Genomic DNA, 12,268 nt, shown 5'->3' on the forward strand with positions numbered 1-12,268 from the left:
GCCCAAGCTGGATTGGAACCCACCAGCTCTGGTGTATGTGACTGGCGCCTTAGCCGCCTGAGCTACAGGTGCTGAGCCTGAATTTTTATAGTTATTTATTTTCTCACATTTTTACTAAATCTACAATGTCATCAAACAAGATCAACACCAATCAGAAATATTTTGCCATTAATTAGGCAAAAGGGTAAGTGTCTCAAATTTGGATTCACTTGGATTCTCAATGGTTCTCGGCCTCAGCCTAAGGGTCTTGTTTGCATGGAAAAATTACCAAGTGAAACAAGAGTGCCAAGTAAGCCTCACAGGGCAGGCACTTCACACTGTATCTAATGTTATGTAGAAAGGTGTCTGGATGTTTAAAAGTGATCCGTTTTTTTTTTTTTTTTTGTAGAGACAGAGTCTCACTTTACTGCCTTCAGTAGAGTGCCATGATGTCACAGGACTCACAGCAACCTCCAGCTCTTGCGCTTTCACGATTCTCCTGCCTCAGCCTCCCGAGCAGCTGGGACTACAGGCGCCCGCCACAACGCCTGGCTGTTTTTTGGTTGCAGTTCAGCCGGGACTGGGTTTGAACCCGCCACCCTTGGTATATGGGGCCAGTGCCCTACTCACTGAGCCACAGGCGCCACCCCAGTTTTTTTATTTTTTATTTTTTGACATAGAGTCTCACTTTGTCACCCTCGGTAGAGTGCTATGGCATCATAGCTCACAGCAAACTCAAACTCTTAGGCTCAAGAGATTCTCTTGCCGGGCGGCGCCTGTGGCTCAGTTGGTAAGGCGCCGGCCCCATATACCGAGGGTGGCGGGTTCAAACCCGGCCCCGGCTGAACTGCAACCAAAAAATAGGCGTTGTGGTGGGTGCCTGTAGTCCCAGCTGCTCGGGAGGCTGAGGCAAGAGAATCGCCTAAGTCCAGGAGTTGGAGATTACTGTGAGCTTGTGATGCCATGGCACTCTGCCGAGGGTGATAAAGTGAGACTGTCTCAAAAAAAGAAACAAAAAACCATATGGAATTTATCAACGTTCTGCTTGGGACCACGGAAGCAGAGTCAGTAGACACATGGTCCTGGATACACCTGACACAGAAACAACACTAAGGAATCTTCTGCTACAGATTGCTGGGTCCATGAGTATCACCTGGCTGCTCAGTTAGTTTCACAAGTTAAAAGCTATTTTGTCCACTGAGGGGGCCTGAACTTGTCCTGAGATGGTCTGGATGTGAGGAAGCAAATGCTGTCTACACTGCCTGGTGCCTGTTTCTCTCCATGTGCGTCATTCTGTAGCACGCTGTCAGAAGACACATTCAGTCCAAAGTTTATGAACTAAAGATGGACAGGGAAAAAGTTGCAGTAATAATTTCCCTTTTTAATTCTTGCGAAGGCTAGTTAGTAGATTTGAAGAATGGTTTACTAGACTGACAGCTTTGGAGTACCTGAATGAATGTAATAAACAACAGACTGTTGCATAGTTAACAAATATATGGATTTACAGCAAAATCCAACTTTGAAAAAAGTGAAAATGAGTGATTTAGTTGGTGTTGAGTTCTAAATAAACTTGAGAATGGATTACGCCATATAAAAAAGCTTGGTGGGGTCGGTGCCTGTGGCTCAGTGAGTAGGGTGCCGGGCCCATATACCAATGGTGGCGTGTTCGAACCCAGCCCCAGCCAAACTGCAACAAAAAAATAGCCAGGTGTTGTGGCTGGCACCTGTACTTGTGGCTGGCATCAGCTACTTGGGAGGCTGAGACAACAGAATCACCTAAGCCCAAGAGCTGGAGGTTGCTGTGAGCTGTGATGCCACAGCACTCTACTGAGGGAGACAGAATGAGACTCTGTCCCTAAAATAAAAATAAAATAAAATAGCTTGGTGAGATGGGAAACCCTGAATGAACACCTACTCTTCAAGACATTGGAGGAGATGGGGAAGCACCAGATTGATCCAGGTTGCAGGTGAGAAGTTTTTCTCCACTGAGTAGACAGGTACTACTCTGCTCCATTTGCTGTCATCAGCCAGTGTACATCAAGTGATTCCCCGATTTGTTTATTTCCCTTTGTTCATAGTCCTTGTCCCATGGTTGTACTCAGCTTATGAGGAGGGGACTGGAGCTGCCAAGAATCCGTGTTAACACCAGGCACTGTGGCTCACACATGTAATCCTACACTTTGGGATACTGAGGCAGGCGGATTGCCTGAGCTCAGGAGTTTGAGAACAACCTGAGCAAGAGTGAGACCTAGTTTCTAAAAAATGACCATATTGTGGGTGGCACCTGTGGCTCAGTGGGTGGGGCACCGGCCCCATATACCGAGGGTGGCCGGTTGGAACCCGGCCCCAGCCAAACTGCAACAAAAAAATAGCCGGGTGTTATAGCGGGTGCCTGTAGTCCCAGCTGCTCGGGAGGCTGAGGCAAGAGAATCGTGTAACCCCAAGAGCTGGAGGTTGCTGTGAGCCATGTGACATCATGGCACTCTACCGAGGGCTGTAAAGTGAGAACTCTGTCCCTACAAAAAATAATAATAATAATAACCATGTTGTAGCAAGTGCCTGTGGTCCCAGCTACTTAGGAGGCTGAGGCAAGAGGGTCACTTGAGCTCAAGAGTTTGAGGTTGCTGTGAGCTATGATGCCTCAGCACTAGACTGAGGGCAACAAAGTGAGACTGTGTCTCAAAAAAAAAAAAATAATATGATGCCACAGCACTCTACCGAGGGTGACAAAGTAAGACTCTGTGTCAAAAAAAAAAAAAAAAAAAAAACCAGGGTGGCGCCTGTGGCTCAGTCGGTAGGGCGCCGGCCCCATATACCGAGGGTGGCGGGTTCAAACCTGGCCCCAGCTGAACTGCAACCAAAAAATAGCTGGGCGTTGTGGCGGGCGCCTGTAGTCCCAGCTACTCGGGAGGCTGAGGCAGGAGAATCGCTTAAGCCCAGGAGTTGGAGGTTGCTGTGAACTGTGTGATGCCATGGCACTCTACCCGAGGGGCATAAAGTGACACCCTGTCTCTACAAAAAAATAATAATAATAATAATTGATGCCACAGCACTCTACCGAGGGTGACAAAGTAAGACTCTGTGTCAAAAAAAAAACCAGGGTGGCGCCTGTGGCTCAGTGAGTAGGGCGCTGGCCCCATATACCTAGGGTGGCGAGTTCAAGCCCGGCCCTGGCCAAACTGCAACAAAAAATACCCGGGCATTGTGGCAGGTGCCTGTGGTCCCAGCTACTCAGGAGGGTGAGGCAGGAGAATAGCCTAAGCCCAAGAGCTGGAGGTTGCTGTGAGCTGTGATGTCACGGCACTCTACCCAGGGCGACAAAGTGAGACTCTGTCTCTAAAAATGATAATAGGCTCGGTGCCTGTGGCTAAAGCTGCTAAAGCGCCAGCCACATACACCTGAGCTGGCGGGTTCAAATCCAGCCCAGGCCCACCAAACAACAACGATGGCTGCAACCAAAAATAGTAGGGCATTGTGGCAGGGACCTGTAATCCCAGCTACTTGGGAGGCTGAGGCAGGAGAATCACTTGAGCCCAGAAGTTGGAGGTTGCTGTGGGCTGTGATGTCATGGCACTCTTACCCAGGGTGACAGCTTGAGGCTCTGTCTCAAAAAAATAAAAAAAATAAAATTAACAATGATAATAATAGTCAAAATTCGGGGCGGCACCTGTGGCTCAAAAGAGTAGGGTGCCAGCCCCATATAATTCTCAATTACTTGGGCTCAAGTAATTCTCTTGCCTCAGCTTCCTAAATAGGTGGGACTAAAGGCAACCGCCACAGCATCTCTATTTTTAGAGACGACGTCTTGCTATTGCTCAGGCTGGTCTCCAACCTGTGAGCTCAGGCAATCCACCCACCTTGGCCTCCCAGAGTGCTAGGATTATAGGTGTAAGTCATCACGCCTGGCTGAGATGTTCTGCTCTATTGCCCTGGGTAGAGTGCATTGGTGTCACCATAGCTCACTACAGCCTCAAACTCCTGGGCTCAAGCAATTCTCCAGCCTCAACCTCCTGAGTAGCTGGGATTATAGGTATGTACCATCACACTTTAGCTGTTTTTTTCTATTTGTAGTAGAGATGGTGTCTTGCTCTTGCTCAGGCTGGTCTCAAACTCCTGAGCTCAAGTTTCCTCCTGCCTCAGCCTCCCAGAGTGCTAGGATTAGAGGCATGAGACACTGAGCCAACTGGAACACCTTTTATCTTCAAGCCCAGAACAGATGTCCCCTTTCTGTTCAATTCCTCCCAGTGAGACTGCTGGGTGCCCCTTACTCCCGTCCTGTGGCTACTGTGGGACTCTACTCATTCACAGAACTACCTCTGTCTACTCATTCTCTTCAATTCCTCTTACCCAGACTGGCCACAGGATGGACATGTCCTGGTATGCTTTTTCTTTGCTGTGCCCTCAGGTGATCACTCAGGGGCAGCGAGGTGGCCAGGCCTGGGTAGTCCTGCTCTTTGATGCTCAGTATGCCCTAGGTGCTCAGTAGTGCCAGCTTTTTGTTAGTTCTTATGAACCAAAAGCCATTGCTCCTGGCCTTTACAGGCACTATCCCTTCCCCAGAGGGTTCCCTGTGGCTGCCACGGAGGCAAGACCCACTATTGTAAGTCTGTGCCTATTTCCCGGACCCCCTCCCTGGAGACCAATAGCCTCTTGGGCTCAGAAGCCTCCATGATCCTGCCTCTGTCACTGGTGCCCATCCAGGGTGATTGGGGTTTTTTTTTTTGTTTGTTTATGTTTTGGGGTTTTTTTGAGACAGTCTCACTTTGTCGCCCTCAGAGTGCCGTGGCATCATAGCTCAGAGCAACCTCAAACTCTTGGGCTCAAGCAGTTGCCTCAGCCTCCTGAGTAGCTGGGACTACAGGCACCTGTCACATACCTGGCTATTTTTAGAGATGGCGTCTTACTGTTACTCAGGCTGGTATAGAACCCATGAGGTCAGGCAATCCACCCACCTCAGCCTCCCAGAGTGCTAGGATTTCTGGCATGAGCCACCCTACCCCGCCCCCAGCAGGCAGTTGTTGAAGTACATTCTCTGAGCCTGTGTTTGGGAGAGTCCCCAGTGTTCCCTAAAGAAACATCTTCCTTTTATTATAAGTGCTTTGGATGGTCCTACGGTTGACATTAAGACACCAACACAGGCTAGAATTGGGCAAGACCTGTTCCTGAGTGGGGAGTGGAGACTGTCTGGGTGTGGGCGAGGGTGAGGATACAGAGCTGCTGCATCAAATGTTTCGGGGGGCCTCTTAGGGGCACAGCGCTGGCCCAGAGCTGGACCACCCTCCTCTTCTTCCCCACCTGCCTGCCTACAGGCCCCCTTTTGGGACCACTCTGTGGCAGGCACATCCTTCCCTCTGGCCTCCCATGAAAACTCCCTTGCTTTCTTGTCTTTTAAAAAAATTGAAGTTGGGCAGCGCCTGTGGCTCAAGCAGTAGGGTGCCAGTCCCATATGCTGGAGGTTGGCAGGTTCAAACCCTGCCCCGGCCAAAAAAAAAAAGTAAAATGTTTAAATTAGGGTAGTATTAACCTCATATCTGTCTACCTCGTCTTGACTGAAATTGCACTTATACATCCTCTGATTTGCCTTCTCATTAATCTCTGGAAATTAATAAAATATAATGGAAAAAATTAAAAAAAAATTGAAGTGAAATTAACCATTTTGAAGTGAATAGTTCAGTGGCATTTCTTGCATTCAGACTGTTGTGCAACCATCAGCTCTGTCTAGTTCCACAACATTCCCACTGCCTCATAAGGAAATCTTGTTCCCATTAACATTTGCTCCTCTTTTATCTCCATCTGACAGTTTTTGAAAAGCTGAAATGTACACCTAGTAGAAAATGAATACAGAACGGAGACGTGTGCAGTAGGAAGCTGGTCTCCCATCCTGGCCCTCTGGCAAGAACCACGCTCCTGTGTGTCTGTCTGCCAGCAGCGTGCCTGTGCACTCTCATGCCCCACTTCCTGTCCCCCACTCAGCTCTAGGGATCCTTCCACAGTGAACTGTGTCCACCTGCTTCAGTCTTACAGCAGCCCATGCTCCAACCCGTGGCTTGTGTGACTTGTGATTATTTAAATACAAACTAGATCTTCTTTCTCTTCTGCCCAAAACCCTCTTCATCTTTTTTTTCTTTCTTTCCTCTGTTTGTTTGTTTTTTGCCGGGGCTGGGTTTGAACCCGCCACCTCCGGTATATGGGGCCAGCGCCCTACTCCTTGAGCCACAGGTGCTGCCCTTCTTTCTTTTTTTTTTTGAGACAGACTCTTTTTTGGGCTCAAGCAATCCTCTTGTCTCAGCCTCCTGAGTAGCTGGAACTACAGGAGCCTGCCACAACATTCGCCTAGTTTTTCTATTTTTTTTTTAGAAGTGACAAGGTCTCCATTTGCTCAGGCTTGTCGCCAACTCCTGAGCTGAGGGAATCCACACACCTGGGCCTACCAGAGAGCTAGGATTACAGGTGTGAGCCACCGTGTCTGGCCCCTCTTCACCTTCTAAGTCCTCCTTATCCAGAGGTCACCTTTCCTGAGATGTCTCCCCCATGTACCACCTCTGCCTCTTGCAAGCACATTTCTTTATCTTTTTTTTTTTTTGAGACAGAGTCTCAAGCTGTCGCCCTGGATAAAGTGCTATGCCGTCACAGCTCACAGCAACTTCCAACTCTTGTGCTCAACCAATCCTCTTGCCTCAGTTTTTCTATTTTTAGTAGAGACGGGGGGGGGGTCTCACTTTTGCTCAGGCTGGTCTCAAACTCATGAGCTCAAGCAATCTACTGGCCTCGGCCTCCCAGAGTGCTAGCATTACAGGCGGGAGCCACTGCACCCAGCCTGCAATCACATTTCTGATTTAGCATTGGCCATGCCGCTGGCACACCATTAGCTCCTCTGTAGGCTGCCAGCTCTTCCAGGTCAGGACTTCCTTACTCGTCCCTATATGCCCAGAGCCTCACTCCATGCGCTCAGCAGATGATCAGTAGGAGCCAATGAGTAGTTAGGGTCTCAAGCACTCGGAGCCTGGAGCTGAAAGCCTCCATTGACAGGGTGTGAGAGAGTCATCCTGGCCTGCAGGGTGTTACCCCCACACCAGATGTGGGGGCAAGGCGATGTGGCCCCTTCTGGTAATCCAGGGGACACGCCCTGATAAATACAGTTTCTCTTTCTGAGAACCTGCACCCTGACACTAGCTGAACCCCAGGCACCAGTCTCCTATGATCCAGTAGATTCTCCCTCCATTGCCTCCTGTTGGTCAGGGCTGGCCCAGGGCTCCCTGCCTTCCCTGTCTTCAGGTCCTTTTGTGTCCACCCTCAAAATTGGGGTGAACAAGAAGAGAGAGCTGCCCTGTCGCTGATGTCATCCCAGTTGTCTGCCTCTGACCTCTTGCCATACTCAGTGCTGGCATGCAGTGGGCACAGCTGGAGATTCACTGCCCCTACCTTAATGCCCAAGACTGCACCCATCAAGCCTCCTTGTGCCAAGCAATGGTGGCTGGTGGCAGGTCCTGCTTGTACTGCCTTGTATTTGCCTACAGCACATTTTTTATTCAAAAAGAAAAAACCTTTATCCTGGGCATGGTGATACAAGCTACTTGAGAAGATGAGGGAGGAGGATGGCTTGAAGCCAGGAGTTTGAGACCAGCTTGGGCAACATAGCAGGACACCCATCTCTACCCACCCCCCAAAAAAAAAAACCCTTGTATCATTTTATAAGCCTCAGATTTTATTTATTTATTTTGAGACAGAGTCTCACTTTGTCACCCTCAGTAGAGTGCCGTGAGGTCACAGCGCATAGCAATCTCCAACTCTTGGGCTTAAGTAATTCTCTTGCCTCAGTCTCCCAAGTAGCTGGGACTACAGGCGCCCGCCACAATGCCTGGCTATTTTTTGGTTGTAATTGTCTTTGTTGTTTGGTAGGCCCGGGCTGGGTTTGAACCCACCAGCTCTGGTGTATGTGGCTGGGGCCCTAGCCGCTTTGCCGCTTTGAGCTACAGGCACAGAGCCAAGCCTTAGCTTTTTTTTTTTTTAATTACATCATAAACACATAGTTCATGTATACATTAATTCATTTATGGGGTACAATGTGCTGATTTCATATAGAATTAGGAACGAAGCCTCAGCTTTTAATTACATAAAAAAAAAAACTCTGCCTTTAATTATACTCCCCATCTCGATTAGTCCAACTGCATCCTTGTTCCATTTCCTTCCAGCATGGCCTGGGCCACGGGCAGCTATCATTTATCCAGGTCAAGAGAATGAAGTGCCATCTTACCATAGTTCCCTCTCTAAGGCTGTCCATGGGGAGAAGGTACCTGCCAGGGTACTCTGCCTGCAGATGAGGCACTTTGTAGCGCTGCTGCCAACCCTCTTCCTCCTCCTCTGAAAAAGCTTTCTGGGGACATGTTCATCATTATAGTCATTTGAAGCCACTAGGGACTTTATGCCTGGTCTCTTATCCCCAACCTCCTGCACCTTTCTCTCAGCCTCTGCAAGGTGTCTGTGGTGTCTCTCAGGACCCACCACGCATCTCCTTCTCATGCTCGCGCTGGGGACTCTGACCTGGGTTTCCCAAAGCTTGTCCCTCAGTTCCTGGAAATCCCCATGGCCTGTTCTATGAGGAGCAGTGACAGGCTAGAGCTCGTGACCTATGACCATAAACCAGGGGGAAGTAGATGTGAGGGAGAAGAAAGCTGTATGTTCTAGTCTTCCCCTTTTTTTTAGCCCCTTTCCACCTCCTCCCATAGTTCATTCTACCTTAGGACCCTGCCTAGTACTGAGGACACTAGGGGGAAGGAGGCCTGGGTCCTGGCAGCCCCTCTACTGGCCATCAAGCCACTGGCCAAGCTCTGAGAAGCAGCAGACCCAGGCCCTGGGGCTTGATTTTCTTTTCTTTTTTTTTTTTTTTTTTTTTGTAGAGACAGAGTCTCACTTTATGGCCCTCAGTAGAGTGCCGTGCCCTCACACAGCTCACAGCAACCTCCAACTCCTGGACTTAAGCGATTCTCTTGCCTCAGCCTCCCGAGTAGCTGGGACTACAGGCGCCCGCCACAACGCCCGGCTGTTTTTTGGTTGCAGTTTGGCCGGGGCCGGGTTTGAACCCGTCACCCTCGGTATATGGGGCCGGCGCCTTACCGACTGAGCCACAGGCGCCGCCCGGGCTTGATTTTCAGTTCCACTACCCGCCAGCTGCTATCCTGTGACCTGGGCTAGGCTGTTAACCTCCCTACACCTGTTTCCTTGTCTTCAAAATTATGGTATGGGCTGGGCACTGTGGTTCATGCCTGTAATTCTACCATTCTGGGAGGCTGAGATGGGTAGATTGCTTCAGCTCAGGAGTTGGAGACCAGCCTGAGCAAAGCAAGACCCTGTCTCTAAAAACTAGCCAGATCTTATGGTGGGTGCCTATAGGCCCAGCTACTTGGGAGGCTGAGGCAAGAGGAGTGCTTGAGCCCAGGAGTTTGAGATTGCTATGAGCTGTGAGGCTATGACACTTTACCAAGGGTGACAAAGTGAGACTGTCTCAAAAAAAAAAAAAAATGATAATGGTAGAAGCGAGATGTGACACTTTGCAGAAGGTACTTAGCACAGCGCCTGGGATATCTCGGTGCTCAGTAATCTACGTGTACATAATACATGCAGGGGCTGAGGACACAGAAAGAGGCATAAAGACCTGTAATGGTGGGAGGGAGAGAGCAGGAAAGAAGTAATAATGGAGTAGGAAGAGAGCACCAGAGAGAAAGGTGCCTGAGGGAGAGGAAGAAGGGGAAGGAAGAGAGGGTAGGAGGGCTTTTTGGAAGAGGTGGTATTCTAAGTATTGCGGTGCACTCCATAAGGAAGGAGGGAAGGCTAGGCTCAGTGGTTCATGCCTATAATCTCAGTTCTTTGGGAAGCCAAGGTGGGAAGATCACTTGAGCCCAGTAGTTCAGGGTTTCAGTGAGCTGTGATTATGCCACTAAAGTGTCAATTAGAAAGATCTTATGGTTTTAGGTTGAAGACTGGACTGTTGGGAGTTGAGACTGGACAGGGAGAAGACCCAGGCCAGCAGCCCAGGGCAGGCAGCCATGGGGGTGAGGTCAGAGCAGGGAACTGGGAGGGTTAGGGTGTAGACCTTAGGACTGTGAGTAATTAAGAGGGAGGAGGAAGGAGCAGACATGACCAGACTGCTGAGTGGAAACTGGTGGTGATGAGGGTGAGCTCACCTTAAGACATGCTCGTTTGAGGTGTCAGTAGCCCCACTCGACCACCCAGTGTGGCCTCTCACACCAGAACTGAGGCAGAAAAGTGGTCAGAAGCAAGTAAGCTAACCTGTCTCCTGATCCTGTGGAGGGAGCAGTCTCCCTGACTTCCCAGGCTTGTATCTATCCCATGGTGGGGTTAAGTGCACTGTGCTCACTGAAGGTTTGGCTGTGCTGTTTCTTGGTTGTCTGTTCTGCCTTTCTTCTTCTTTTTTTTTTTCTTTTTCTCTTAAATCACTCATTCTGGTGATTTTTTTTTCTTTTTTTTTTTAATTGTTAAATCATAGCTGTGTACATTAGTGCAATCGCCTGTACCCATTCTAAGATGCACCATAGATGTGGCCCCACCCATTACCCTCCCTCCACCAAAACCTCTTCCCTCCCTTCCCCTTCCTTGGCCCTTTCCCCATAGTCTTGTGCTATAGTTGAGTACCTTTCCTCTTCTTGCTCTGAATTCTCCCCCTGTATGCAGCCTCTCTGGACCAAGCCAGCACAGCCTCCTTGACCTGGTCTTCTCTGGCCCTATACCCCAAGTACCTGGAGTGAGGCACTGAGTGTTCCCTCACTCAGAGGGTGGTCAGGGCTGAACAGTTGCAGGTGAGAGACATGACAGTATAAAATGGAAGAAAAAGACATGGGAAGATGGGATCACTCAGGGTAAGGGGAAAGCAGGGGGAAGCCCTGGGGACACCCAGGACCTGCAATGAAGCTGAGGCTACAGGGCCTGTACCTATCCCATGACCCCAGCAAAAGTAGGGCATATGAGCCATAGGAAGTCAGCAGGAGAGAGGGGAGAGGGTGTGGAGAAGTGGACAGCCAGCAATAGCAGCACAGAGGCCTACTCAGAAAGCCTGACAAATGTCTCTCTTCTTAGAGAAATGGAGGTCATCAGTGGCTTTGGCAAGGGCAAGGAGCTGGGGAAGGAAGAGCAGATGAGGAGGTGGAGACACAGAGTGAAGTTTCCTCTTTTCAGAAACCAGAGTCAAACAAGAAAGATGGAGGTGGAGGAAGGGCTTCTGGCCATATCTACTGCTTCCTCTCTTTTTTTTTTTTTGAGACGGAGTTTCACTCTGTTGCCCTCAGTAGAGTATTCACTCTGTTGCCCACAGCTCACAGCAACCTCCAACTCTTGGGCTTAAGAGATTCTCTTGCCTCAGCCTCCCAAGTAGCTGGGACTACAAGCAACTGCCACAATGTCCACCTATTTTTTGTTGAAGTTGTCATCGTTGTTTTAGCTGGCCTGGGCTGGGTTCGAACCCGCCAGCCTCAGTGTATGTGGCTGATGCCATAACCACTGTGCTACAGGCGCCTAGCCTGCTTCCTCTCCTTTGAAAATGGTCAGGGGTTGCACCCGTAGCACAGTGCTTACTGCACCAGCCACATACAACAAGGCTGGTGGATTCAAACACGGCCCAGGCCAGCTAAACAACAATGACAACTGCAACAAAAAAATAGCCGGTGATGTGGGGGGGCGCCTTTAGTCCCAGCTACTTGGGAGGCTGAGGCAACAGAATTGCTTAAGCCCAAGTGTTTGAGGTTGCTGTGAGCTGTGATGTCATTGCACTCTAACCAGGGTGACATAGTGAGACTCTGTCTCAAAAAAAGAAAGAAAAGAAAAGAAAAGCGAAGAGAAGAGAAGAAAAGAAAAGAAAAAAAGAGAAAGAAAAAGGATGCTCAGGCTGGGCGCAGTGGCTCACTCACACCTGTAATCCTAGCACTCTGGAAGGCTGAGGCAGGTGGATCGCTTGAGTACTTGAGCTCATGAGTTCAAGACCAGCCTTAGCAAGAGCAAGACCCCGACTCTAAAAATAGCTGGGCATGTGGTGGGTGCCTCTAGTCCCAGCTACTTGGGAGGCTGAGGCAAGAGAATCGTGTAAGCCCAAGAGTTTGAGGTTGCTGTGAGCTGTGACACTATGACACTCTACTGAGGGTGACAAAGTGAGACTTGGTCTCAAAAAAAGAAAAAAGCAAAAGTCTGGTCTTGGGGGCCTTTACAGGCTGCCAAGTTCAGACAGTGGCAGACCCAGCCTATCTCAGGAGGAAGAGGCCTGAGAGAAGTTCCTGCTGCTATG

Source organism: Nycticebus coucang, chromosome 12 (assembly GCF_027406575.1).
Source record: "Nycticebus coucang isolate mNycCou1 chromosome 12, mNycCou1.pri, whole genome shotgun sequence".
Taxonomy (NCBI): domain Eukaryota; kingdom Metazoa; phylum Chordata; class Mammalia; order Primates; family Lorisidae; genus Nycticebus; species Nycticebus coucang.